General features: G+C 35.7%; 1 long non-coding RNA gene across 4 annotated transcripts; it reads right to left on the bottom strand.

Moving 5' to 3' along the window:
• Positions 1-2,562: 2,562 nt before the first annotated feature.
• On the bottom strand, positions 2,563-12,725 carry LOC125247129. 4 transcript variants are annotated; one of them, XR_007180015.1, is made up of 5 exons: positions 12,096-12,725; positions 10,958-11,919; positions 9,699-9,970; positions 7,158-7,282; positions 2,563-2,788 (listed from the first exon to the last, which is right to left on the bottom strand). It is a non-coding gene; the product is annotated as an uncharacterized LOC125247129 (long non-coding RNA). The 4 variants fall into 4 exon arrangements; XR_007180016.1 differs by having other exon boundaries at positions 12,071-12,725; XR_007180017.1 differs by having other exon boundaries at positions 10,958-11,433; positions 11,508-12,725.
• Between the last annotated feature and the right edge of the window lie 6 nt (positions 12,726-12,731).

Raw genomic sequence — 12,731 nt, forward strand, 5'->3', positions numbered from 1 at the left:
ACAAATCCTGTCACGCCCATCATGACAACAGCGAATCCTGCGTAGCCCCGCCCACTGTTACACTGCACTGACTGCTGTGGTAAGATGGTTATGTAATGTGGACAGACAGTTTATTAAATTAGACACTCTTGACTATTTGGAAAACGTTTTGCATTGCAGTTTTAATATCGAGCAACTTATTTTATACGTGATTTGGCGAGCTAATCTGTTTATTTTGCAACTTCATATAGGGTATGGAGGACCAAACCTGCAAGAAATTACAAATAAATAAATGTAATAATATGACACAAATAAATAAATGGATAAATTACTTGATAAAACAAATATGATTCATTTTTAATAAAATTGAATCCTAAATACAAAAATACAAAATTATTTTTGTATTACTTTTTTTCATGTATTATTTTCTATATTTAATATGTATTTATTTGTTTTTAACTTCTGGTCCTCTGTATTAAACCCCACAAGGAAAATAAATAAAACAGGTGAAAAACCCCAAAGTGAAATAGTTTTAATGTATTTTGAAATTTAAAATGTCCAAACAATATATAGGCTATATCAAAATCAAAAATCGGTAGGGGAGAGCAGGGACGAAAGTACCATTTTTCACAAAAATGTCATTTTAAAAGATTTTAGACAGCGATATATTTGCGCTGTGATCAATAACTCACAAGTGTGGTCTATCAATACCAGGTGGTATTTTGTACAAACGGCTTCAGTATTATTTCACTTTGAACATAAGTTGCACCCCAGCTAACCAAAATCATACCAAAATACGTGACTGCAACGTAATTTGGTGACCAAACTTTCGTAGTGGCGACGTAAGGCAACCGGAAAAGTGAAAGGTGCCTATACGTCGCCACAACGTAACTTTGTGACGTTGCTAGTAACTGCGACGTCGTGGCAACGTTGTGTATTATAGTTGTGTGTTGGTAAACCGTTGGTAATTTTTATATTTATTTTATTTTTCTATGGTCGGACATGCAGTAGTTTAACCTAATTTATGTCCTCATTTGCCCAAACTAATTTAAAGGCTATTCCAACAGCTGTGAACAATGGAATGCAGACTCAAAATGAATTCAATTCATTTATTTCGAAAAACACACAGAACATGAACAAAAATCCAAATAAAATAATAAAATACACTCAAACTATAAATAAAAACATATAGCCTACAGCGAAACATAAAATAAAAGCATTCAAGACGTTTTGCACTCAGTATCCTTAAAAACATATGCTATCCCAGATAGCACACGTACGTCGCGGAGACGTCTGTGAAAGATCGTAACGTCTGGTAAACATCGCATTCCATCGACCGTTTTTAGTGGTTAATGAGCCGTCATCCTTACCTCTATACGACGTCTATACGACGAATCTTCAATATTTGAAATCCGTCTTCCATCTTCCGTTTTTAGTGGTTAATGAGCCGTCATCCTTACCTCTATACGACGTCTATACGATGAATCTTCAATATCTGAAATTACGTGCAGCCATGCAGCGCCGGATCAGCAGCTCGCTTGATTAAGTTGTCTGCATGGACGTGACAAAGCGGGTCTAGTCGCGTCGCGCCGCAAGCGTCCAGTGTAGACACGGAAATATAAACTAATTATCTATGCATACAATTTGACAAGCATCGAATTCATGTTGTGTTGCATTTCCCCCAACGAGTAGCCTACATAACGTGTAAAAACAACAACCACAAATGTAGTTATGCCTATTTTGAAGATTCAGCATTGATAAATGCAGTTTCACTGACACATTTTCACTGTTTTACATTTTGCACTTACACTTAAATAGCTTTTGGCTCAGAATAATCAAAAAGGCACTCATGATAAGCACTGCATTCATGGATTTAATTTTTAAAATGCTTTAAATGATTTGCAAAGGGTGACTTCTGATTACAAATCAGAATATATAAATTATAATACTAATAAAAATACAAGCTCATATGAACACTTTCTGGAACCCATAATGTAAAACAGCCAGTTTGTTCATCTATCCCTTTGTTTGATCCCTCAGACAAAAAAAAATAAAATAAAAAAAAATAAAAAATTTGCCAGCCAAGTTAAGGTAAGCTTGTTTCAAGCAAACGGTAATTCTACCTGCTTATTAGGTGTTGTTCACGTAATTTCGTAATGCAGAAAGCATGAATTTGACCCCATAGCCTACCATGCTCTGTATAAGGGGGTGATCCATGGCTTTGTGTCAGGTGGTTCTTCGACTCTCTGCCATGCACTGAAATAGTGTAACACCGAGCCATTTTCATATTTTGTTCCAAATAATGATGCTTATAAACTCCAATGAGCAAACCAAAGGTGACCCTTTTTGATGTTTGAGGAATGAGAAAGCAGCCTTTGAAGGAAACACGCTATACAAATATTCATTTGATTCAAAGCACCTTACAGAATTAATGATACTAACTTCCCAGAGTTGATTATGTCCCAAAGTTGATTGAACATTAAAACAATATTTCAATAATAATAAAAAATAATAATAAAAAGACACTTTAAAATGTAGGAACTGCTGAGAGCATGAAGGTAAAATATTCTCACAACTAAGGGAAACTGTTTCACAGGGGGGTGAACTTTACTCACAACACACAACAGCCTTTACATAACACCAGTCTCAAAGATTATAATGAGCTCTAATAGAACAATCCATAACATTTGCAATGGACAAGGTGCAGACACTGGTTATGGACTGCACTTAATGAATCGTTGGTGCCAGATGTGGGAATGAAGCTTGACCAGTGGTAGATCTGAGCATCTAGGCTGAACCATCTCCAAAGCTGTTTGGTGGAGAAAAGAAATAGGAGAAATGTTAGAGCATTTTATAAGGAAATGTACAAGTTAACTGTGGGTTAAAATACTTATTTCTCAAACAATATTGGGCAGTGAACACCATGTACAAGGCAGCAACATGCACACAATACTGTCAACAACCTCAGTACTAGATGCCACACAGCAGCTGTGCCAATGACTTCAGATTGATGATTCTCACAGTATTTATATATATTTTTGCTCATTTACCAGCATTGCTGTGAAAGCTGAGTAACAAATAAAACTGAACAATGTTCTGACTACCACATACAATCATCAGCACAGATCAACCAGCCCAAAGCTGTCTGTAGAAGTTGCTGACAGATTTTGGCTTCCCCATTTAGCTCATAACTGAATAAAACATGTTATGCAATTATAAGGAAATGATTATTACAAAAGCTAGACTGATGCAGGTACAAGGGACTTAATTTCAGTGGGCCCCTACATTCTGCCCAATTACATCCTCCAAACAATGTGAAAACTGTAAAATAATAATAATAATAATAATAATAATAATAATAAGTTAAAGAAAACAAATATAGTAAATGTATTTTTGTAAATAAAGGTTAAAATGTTACATTCTAAAACAAAAACTGTTTGCCCACCATTTTAAAATAAAATATATTTAAAACAAAAAAAACAAAAATGCAGATCAAATGTTAACTGGTAGGAGGAACACAAATTCACTCATCTGAATGTAGTAAATAAACAGCAATTGAAATACATGTAACAACTGTGGTAATTACATGTATACCCCCTTTAGAGTTAGTGCTCTCATAAATGCATGTAGAATATTAAACCTACATTTAAAATATGCATTTTACCTAAATATATATTTTAGTCAGAATTACTGTGCTCCTTTTCTCTTCATTTATTTCCAACATTTGATAAGGACACAACCAACAAATCATACACTGGAGAAACATCTCAAGTCCACACACATCTGCCGAAGCATCTGGCAGGGCAAACCACGATCAGCTATATGCTTGGTTATTTGAAGCCCTTTCTCTGTTCCTGTCTGTTTTGTGGTCTGTATGCGAGTCAAATCTACTCCACTTATAAAAGCTGCTGCTAGTTCAGACTTGACAGATGAAGTCACTCCTTGATTGGACTCTTGTCATTTGTGATAAGATTTTTGTTTGTATGGATGTTGCCATCTTTGATATTACTTTACTCACCATCACTATAATTACAGTTAATAGTCACAAATTGAACACAGGTTTGACTTTGGTTACATCATACAGCATTCAAAACACTACTGTAATTTCCTGTGTGCAGGACACTGAGACTCACATCTAAGTAAATGCTGTTGTTAAAAAGGGTCATGAAACCCCAAAACACTTTTTTTGAGATGTAAACATATGTATAGGCTGCACATCATTGAAAAAGCTAAAGGTACTCAATGTTATTCATAAGTGAAAAATAGTTATTTTTGCATTTTTCAGAGCGATTTCTGTCTTCCTGTCGAAGCAACGTCACAAAATCTGATGACATTGTGTACTTTCAGCCCAAGTATGGGCATGGACGAACATGCTGATGTAGACTGTTTCGAGCGATTCTCGACATATATTCATGACATAAAGCTTATTTAATCCAATCACTGCGCTGTAGTATGCTTAAGATTATAATTGCGGTATTATGCATGAGGAAGTGTCACTTCTCTCGCCTCTGTCTCTTGTCATTCAGAGACATATCGTTTGTTCGTTTCCTCAGTGCTACAACCAGAGCTTGACATTAATACCAGCCAAATGCGGGTAGATTTCAGCTGTGGTGGGTAAGATAGCCACTCCCACTAGCCACTTTGGCGGGTTGAATATAATTTCAGCCTACAGCCAAATAAAAGATAGCCAAGCTCGTTGTATCACAAAATTACAATTCAGTCACAGTTCTTTATCGATTAACTTGTGGTTAGTGAAGGCGGGATAGGCAGAATCGTGCTGAATGATACAGAACAGAAGCACTGTTAAATAAAAATGTTAAATAAATTTATACATGCTAAATAAACATCTGAAAAAAGGTTTTTTTTTTTTTAAATTACTATTTGTAATTTTGCTGCTTTGTTCTTTTTATATAGCCTAACAAAAATAACTACATTCCAGCTGATATATACGATGTATAGTCTTCATTTGGGTGGTCAATCTACATTTGTAAGTATGAAAGGGTTTTAAATCTTGTAAATCAAGTAAAATGACTCAAAATCAAGTAATTTAAGCATGCCAGAGGCAACTTTAATCATATAAAATGTAATTTCCCAACAGCAAAATTGTGGTCAGTGAAAATGCTGAGTGGCTAGTAACTTTGGAAAACCACTAGCCACAGTGGCTGGTGAGCAAAAAAAGTTAATGTCAAGCCCTGTGTTACAACACGTTTTCCTGCGACGTGACCAGAGCAGAGGTTTGTGTGCATGTGGATTGTTTTGCTGTGATCTACCAGCACAAATGGAAAATATGTTCGCGTGAGATCACATTACAGCGGAGAATTCAAATGTCCCAAAAGTGCGGCTCATTCTCCTCTGCCTGCTCTAGCTGCGTTCAAACACGCGAGCCGTAGGCTGTTTCCCTCAGCACAGCAGCACGAGTTGTTTGTATTTTGCTCGCGATGCGGTCAGAACTGGAGTTTGAATACGAACACATGAAAAATACGATTGTTATGATATAGACGTGGAGCGCTCATATGATCGGTTTCAGAGCGGAGCTTCGCGTTGTGTTTAATAACACTAGCCACGTGAATCCTAGCTCATACAGAATAAAGTATACGTGTTTAAAGTTTTTATTTCACACATTCTCCTGCACTAAACATTAAACAGCACGGTGTAGTTATGCACACATATTTCATCAAGTCTTCTTCAAATTAATTATATGTGCAAACTGGACACTGATACAGTGGTGTAGCCTATCTGAACGCGACGACACGATTATTCTAATAGACAAAAGACTGATTTTGAGACTGCAGTGCTCGTAAATGTAATCAAAGTGGCCTATTATTAGCCCTATTAAATATTCTTTCAAATTTCTCCCTTGTGCTTGGGAGTTTGTCGTCATTTTCTCCATGCTCATATATTAATATTCATTATTCTGTATAATGAGTGTGTTCTATGTCTGTGCTTCATTGGTTGTTCTCTTCCCTCTTCCCTCCCTCTACACTCCGACTTATCCAGAGCTTTACATGCCCATTTTTACAGAGTTTTTTGAGCTTTGAGGTGTGAATGACCAGGCTAAAACAGGAGGTTTCATGACCCTTTAATCCCAAATAGTGCCAGTGTGAACACAGACTACCTATGAGTCATAACAGTTTGTTCTTTTGATTTTCTTTACTTTTTTTATAATAAATTGGGTTAAACTGGCTTCTGCTTTACAACTTACAAAAAAACAAAAACAAACAAAAACTTAATACTGTCATTTGCATTTATATCACAATCACAATTGTGTGCAATCCAAGTAAAGGGAAAACAGTAAAGACTGCAGGAGTCTTTAGGTGTGTATATGTTTTAAAGGTTCACAGTATAACAGTTTTTAATTTCTAAACTATTTAACAACAGGAAGTCAGTCTATTTGATGAGTTATATATATATATATATATATATATATATATATATATATATATATATATATATATATATATATATATATATATATATATATATATATATATATATATATATATATATATATATATATATATATATATATATATATATATATATATTATATTATATAAGTGAGCTCTCAGATTCAATGCGTTTCGAGTATTTGGATTTTAACATGGCCTATTTTGCAAACAACATGACTCTTGTCGATCTCCTTAGTGGTTTCTTTATAGTTGAAGCCAAAACTTCAGTTCTACACACCGCGGCGGGAGTGGAATAATTCTATCGTCTTGTGAGCTGGGTTTGTTAATGCTAACTCTAGAGATGTATGCACTTTGACGCACCTCGCACTTCTCCGGTTCCACGTCAGTTTACGTTCTAAGATAACACTGACATCTAGCGGTTGGGTTTTATACAGTCTGTGGTTTTTGATCGCCTAGAATTTTAATAGATGGACAGACAAAAAATAAATAAATAAATCAAAATCTATAACAGTGTATACATTTCCCCCCGTGGAATCAAAAATGGTATCGAATATCGGTACTTTTCAAGGTATCGTATTGAAGTTAGAAATTCCAGTATTGTAACAACACTACAGCCTATATATTTACTCCACGAACTAACTCTACAAACATGGAAAAGAGTGATAGATGGACCTCTCAACCTTACAATGAGGAGAAAATCCAGTGCGACTTTGAGCAGATCTGTGGATAAAACACACAACGCTGTTTCAGCAAAACAATAAAAATTACCTGAGAGTGGAGTTTGTGGGAGAAAATGGTGGCCTCCATACACAGCCCAGTTGCCAGAGTGTCTGGATGATGGAAACCAAACAGGACAGAATTCTGCGCGAGTCAGGTAAGCAGAATAAAATGCACTGTAAATAAACATTAATAAAACAAATGAATATAATTACAGCATGATTACTTTTTGTTATGAAGCTATGGCAGTTTGTTTTCCATTTATATTTATATTAAATATGTTTTTAGGCTACCATCTTTCATAATTTCCATAGGTTTGTCCAACTTTTTCCTACACCTCACAGCGCTTTGCACAAACTATGGGTGTAACTTCCATTAAACTGTAAACATTTTTTTAAACATTCATCATCATAAGCAAAAGAAAGGGCTATCAAGACCAAACTCAACTGCATTGTGTTCCACTTAAATTGTGTGGCATTTAAATCGGGGGAAGTGATTTAAAAAAAAAAAAAAAAAAAAAAAAATTATAAAAATGTACATTTTAAAATATATTTTCATATTTTCTTTTTTAGGATTAATCTACACTACCAGTCAAAAGTTTGGAAACATTATTTTTAATGTTTTCAAGTCTCTTATGCTCATTAAGGCTGCATTTATTTCATAATAAATACAGGAAAAACAATAATATTGTGAAATATTACTAAAAATTAAAATTACGGTTTTCAATTTTAATATACTTAATATAATTTATTCCTGTGATCAAAGCCGAATTTTCAGCATCATTACTACAGTCTTCAGTGTCACATGATCCTTCAGAAATCATTCTAATATGCTGATTTATCATCAATGTTGGAAACAGTTGTGCTGCTTAATATTATTTTATAACCTGTGATACTTTTTCAGGATTCTTTGATTAAAAAGTTAAAAAATATCAGCATTTATTTAAAAAAAGAAATCTTTTGTAACAATATACACTACCGTTCAAAAGTTTGGGGTCAGTAATTTTGTTTTGTTTTTTAAAGAAATGTATTCTTTTATTCAGCACGTATGTGTTAAATTGATAAAAAGTGATAGTAAAGATTTATATTGTTAGAAAAGATTTATATTTTGAATAAATGCTGTTTTTAACCTTTTATTCATCAATGAATCCTGAAAAAAGTATCACAGGTTCCAAAAAAATATTAAAGCAACACAACCGTTTCCAACATTGATAATAACTGAGTATCAAATCAGCATATTAGAATGATTTCTGAAGGATCATGTGACACTGAAGACTGGAGTAATGATGCTGAAAATTCAGCTTTACCATCACAGGAATAAATTAGATTTTAAAGTATATTAAAATAGAAAACCATAATTTTAAGTTGTATTAATATTTCACAATATTTTTGTTTTTTCTGTATTTATTATGAAATAAATGCAGCCTTAATGAGCATAAGAGACTTCGTTCAAAAACATAAAAAAAAAAAAGAAGTAATGTTTCCAAACTTTTGACCCGTAGGGTATAAAAATTTTTGGGGAAAAAAATAAAATTGTTTAATAAAATTTATGCTAGTAAAAAGAATAAAGCCATAATACATACATTTTAAAATGTCTTTGACATAATGGTGATAAAACTAATATATTATATATAATAAAAAAATTAACTAAAAAAATAAATAATTAAACAGAATTAATGAATGAATGTCACGTGACCGTATACTATATATATCCGATGACCGTTATAATTTGTATCAGATGACCGTTGTGATTTCCTCAGCCTACTGTACTCTCAACTTTTTTTGATTAATTTTCCCACATTAATAACCTGTAAATAGCTCCAACTGTATATATTACGTTCCTGTTCAGTCGTTACACGTTTTTTTACTTTGTTGTTTTTCTAGTTCATTATTAGTCGGCTTTAAGTTTGTTTGTAGTTTGTCTTCAGTTCGGCGAGTTGTTGGTAAGTATATGTATACAGTATTAATCAGCCTTTTGATACCTTGAAGTTTAATTATATTCGAAATAAGTATTATTATACATGTATGTATACACAGACAATAAATAATCACCAACACAAACGTCGTAATTAAAACAAAATGCCTACAAGTTTTTATAGGCGCGTTTTTTCCGTTCCTCACAACAGCTGTGACTGACAACATCCGCGGGGGGCGGGGGAAAGGGGCGGGAAAATCTAAAGCGTTGCTTTGCTCAATACTGATTGGTTAGACCATACGTGTCCAAACTCGGTCCCTGAAGGCCGCTGTCCTGCAGAGTTTAGCTCCAACTTGCCTCAACACAGCTACTTCAAGTGTGTTTAATTGTGGCTGGAGCTCAGCGCAGAGAAAAGTAACGTGTAAAAATTGAAGTGCTGCTCTACTTAACACTTGTGCCGAATGCAAAAATCGCCATTTTATGCCATCAAACAGAGCACTTTAAGTATTTGGTATCCGAAACCATAGTGGACGTTATCGAGTGTAACGTTACTCACATTTTTCACAGACGGATTAAGTTACACAAGCACTAAACATATGATGGTCATTAGACCATGCAAGACCCACTATTTGTTAACATGCACAGCTAACAGGTCGTGTTAAACATGATTAACGTTACCTTCGTGAGTGACGATGACACCCTGGGACAGACCAAGCACAGGCCGTTTCCAGCTTGAATTCAGACGCGCTTTGGTGAATCACAGAAGGAGCCTGTACGATGATGGCAGTGCAACACACAGTCAAGATCACGAAACCAAGACATGCATGCTTTGCTGGTACCATGACGCCGATCAAACTCCGTCCATCCGTCGACTTGGGATTTGAACTGGAGTTCTTGGAGCGCGCGCACTTGAAAGTGTGACATCAGCAGCGAACAGCCAATCGCATGCCCTGAAAGAGAATCCGAATTAACTTCCCGCGAGACACTTGCTATTCAATACTCTCATTTGAAGAACAGATTGAATATGAAGTACAGAAATGCATCTAGACAGCAAGATAACTTTTATGATACAGCAAGATATTTAGTTTATATTGTTGAGTATAAATATGATCAAGACTCCATTTATTAAATCAAATGCAGTAAAACAGTAAAATGGCTCAATTTTATTACAAATTAAAAAAAACTTTTCTTTTTGAACATTTTAAAATGTAATTTATTCCTGTGATCAAAGCTGAATTTTAAGCATCATTATACGGTCTTCAGTGTCACATGATCCTTCAGAAATCGTTCTGATGTTTCTAACATTTCTTATCAAAGGATTATCCCACTGAAATCCATACCATTCTTAAATATTTAAATAAAATTACATTTTTTACAATTGTTTTTACTGTATTTTATCAGATAAACATAGCCTTTCTAAACATAAGAAACTTCATATCCTCCTTACTAGTCCCAAACTTCAAAAGTTTGTGTGCGTGTTATGTATGTGTCTGTGTAGACTTCAGATGCAAAAGCCTCCAAGTGCCATCTGAAATTTTCTTATAAAATGTGCATCTTTATCAGGCTTCTATGTTTAGGTTCAGTAATTTAACTTTAATGGCAGTTCTATTTAAAACAGGAGCCTGATAAAAATGCTCACTTTATAAGAATATTTTAGATGACACTTAGAGGCTTTTGCATCTGAAGTCATCATCCTTTGAGTTCAACTGATGATGCTTTATAGTACATCAATTGTGTTGATGCAAATATATTGGTAGGCCAGTAAACAAACAACAAAAAAGGGTTTTTTTTGTGTTAAGGTCTTAATACTATGGCTTGCAATGAGCCGTCCTATTGGACGCTGAGGAGAAAAGCCAAGGAGAAGGTGGATCAACAACTGCAGACAATAAATGCAACAACTTCAGGGAAGGAGTTGAGTTGCATGCACAGTGACTCACGTAACGCCTGTCAATGTCAAATCGATGATGAAGACACATTTATGGACTGTCTCTCTCAGATTGACGAGACTGAAGCTGTCAATATGGCAAGTCTTCTTGATGATAGTGAATCTGACCCCGAGTCGGAGTCTGAAACGGATCCAACTTCCCTAGAAGAAGATCTGGCAACCTGGGCTACTGAAAACAAAATCTCACACGTGGCATTAAATTCATTACTAAACATACTACGTCAACATAGTTTAAATCTGCCAAAAGACTCAAGAACGTTGCTAGGAACGGTGCGTGGGAACCCTCAAATACAACACAAAGCTGGTGGCCAGTATTACCATTTTGGAGTACTAAATTCAATCACAGAGGTGCTACATCAGAATGTCAAGATTCTGAGCAACATTCACACATTGGAGCTTCAGGTCAGCATCGATGGTCTGCCCCTCTACAAGAGTTCGTCAACACAGTTCTGGCCCATTCTTGGAACACTGCAAAATATCAGACAAGAAGAACCAGTGACAATAGGTTTATTTTGTGGCACAGGTAAACCTACCTCACTGACCGAGTATCTCGAAGACTTCATCACGGAAGTAAATGAATTGGGTAATGGATTTGAGTTTGAAGGAGTGAGGTTAGCTTTACAACTTTCTTCGATGGTTTGCGACGCACCTGCTCGTGCATTCCTAAAAAACATTAAAGGTCACACAGGCTATCATGGATGCGAAAAATGCACACAGGATGGAGTGTACCTGGAAAACCGGATGACATTTCCAAGAAGCGACATGCCACTAAGAACCAATGAGAGCTTCAGAAACAAGACCGATTCTGATCACCATCATGGCACGTCACCCCTTGAACAAACTTCCCTGGATATGGTCTCTGGCATCCCCCTCGATTACATGCACCTTGTGTGCCTTGGAATCATGAGAAGACTTCTCCACTTGTGGTTGAAGATGGGTCCTCTCACTTGTAGGCTGTCGGGATTTCAAATAAACACATTAACAGAAAGGTTAGTGAATGCTCAGAGAAGCGTGCCCATGGAGTTCGCAAGGAAACCAAGGGCACTGAGGGAAATTGACAGGTGGAAGGCAACAGAGTTCAGGCAGTTTTTACTGTATACCGGACCTGTTATGTTGAAAGATCTCCTTACCACAGAGGTGTACAAAAACTTCTTGCTGCTTTTTGTGGGAATCTTCATCCTGTGCAACAACAGTCTGATGGAAGATTACTGTGATTATGCCAATGACATACTGGTTCTCTTCGTCAATCACTTCGGTCAACTGTATGGGCCACAATTCCTGTCCTATAATGCACACTGCCTTGTACATCTTGCAGATGATGCAAAAAAGCATGGCGTGCTAGACAACTTCAGTGCTTTCAAGTATGAGAATCACCTGAACAAACTCAAAAGACTTCTGAGGAAACCAACATGCCCTCTGAGTCAAATAATAAAAAGATTCTCAGAGATGCAAAGAAGCTGCAAAAAACCTCACAAAACCAGGCCACATCTGCTCAAAAAGCAGCATGCAACTGGTCCTCTACCTGCATCCTTTCATGAAGCGACACAGTATAAAGAGTTAAGGACAAGCCCTTACACTCTTAAACTGGACCGGGCAAACAGTCACGTTTACATCAGTGGCAAAGTTGCAAAGCTGCAAAATATCATTTCATTCAGGGATGAAATTTATGTAGCTTACAGTTCATTCAACCATCAGGAATCTTTTTTTGACTATCCCCTGCCATCCTCTACACTCGGCATTTATTTAGTTGACGATCTCTCAACCAC

This window comes from Megalobrama amblycephala, linkage group LG15 (assembly GCF_018812025.1).
Source record: "Megalobrama amblycephala isolate DHTTF-2021 linkage group LG15, ASM1881202v1, whole genome shotgun sequence".
Classification (NCBI taxonomy): domain Eukaryota; kingdom Metazoa; phylum Chordata; class Actinopteri; order Cypriniformes; family Xenocyprididae; genus Megalobrama; species Megalobrama amblycephala.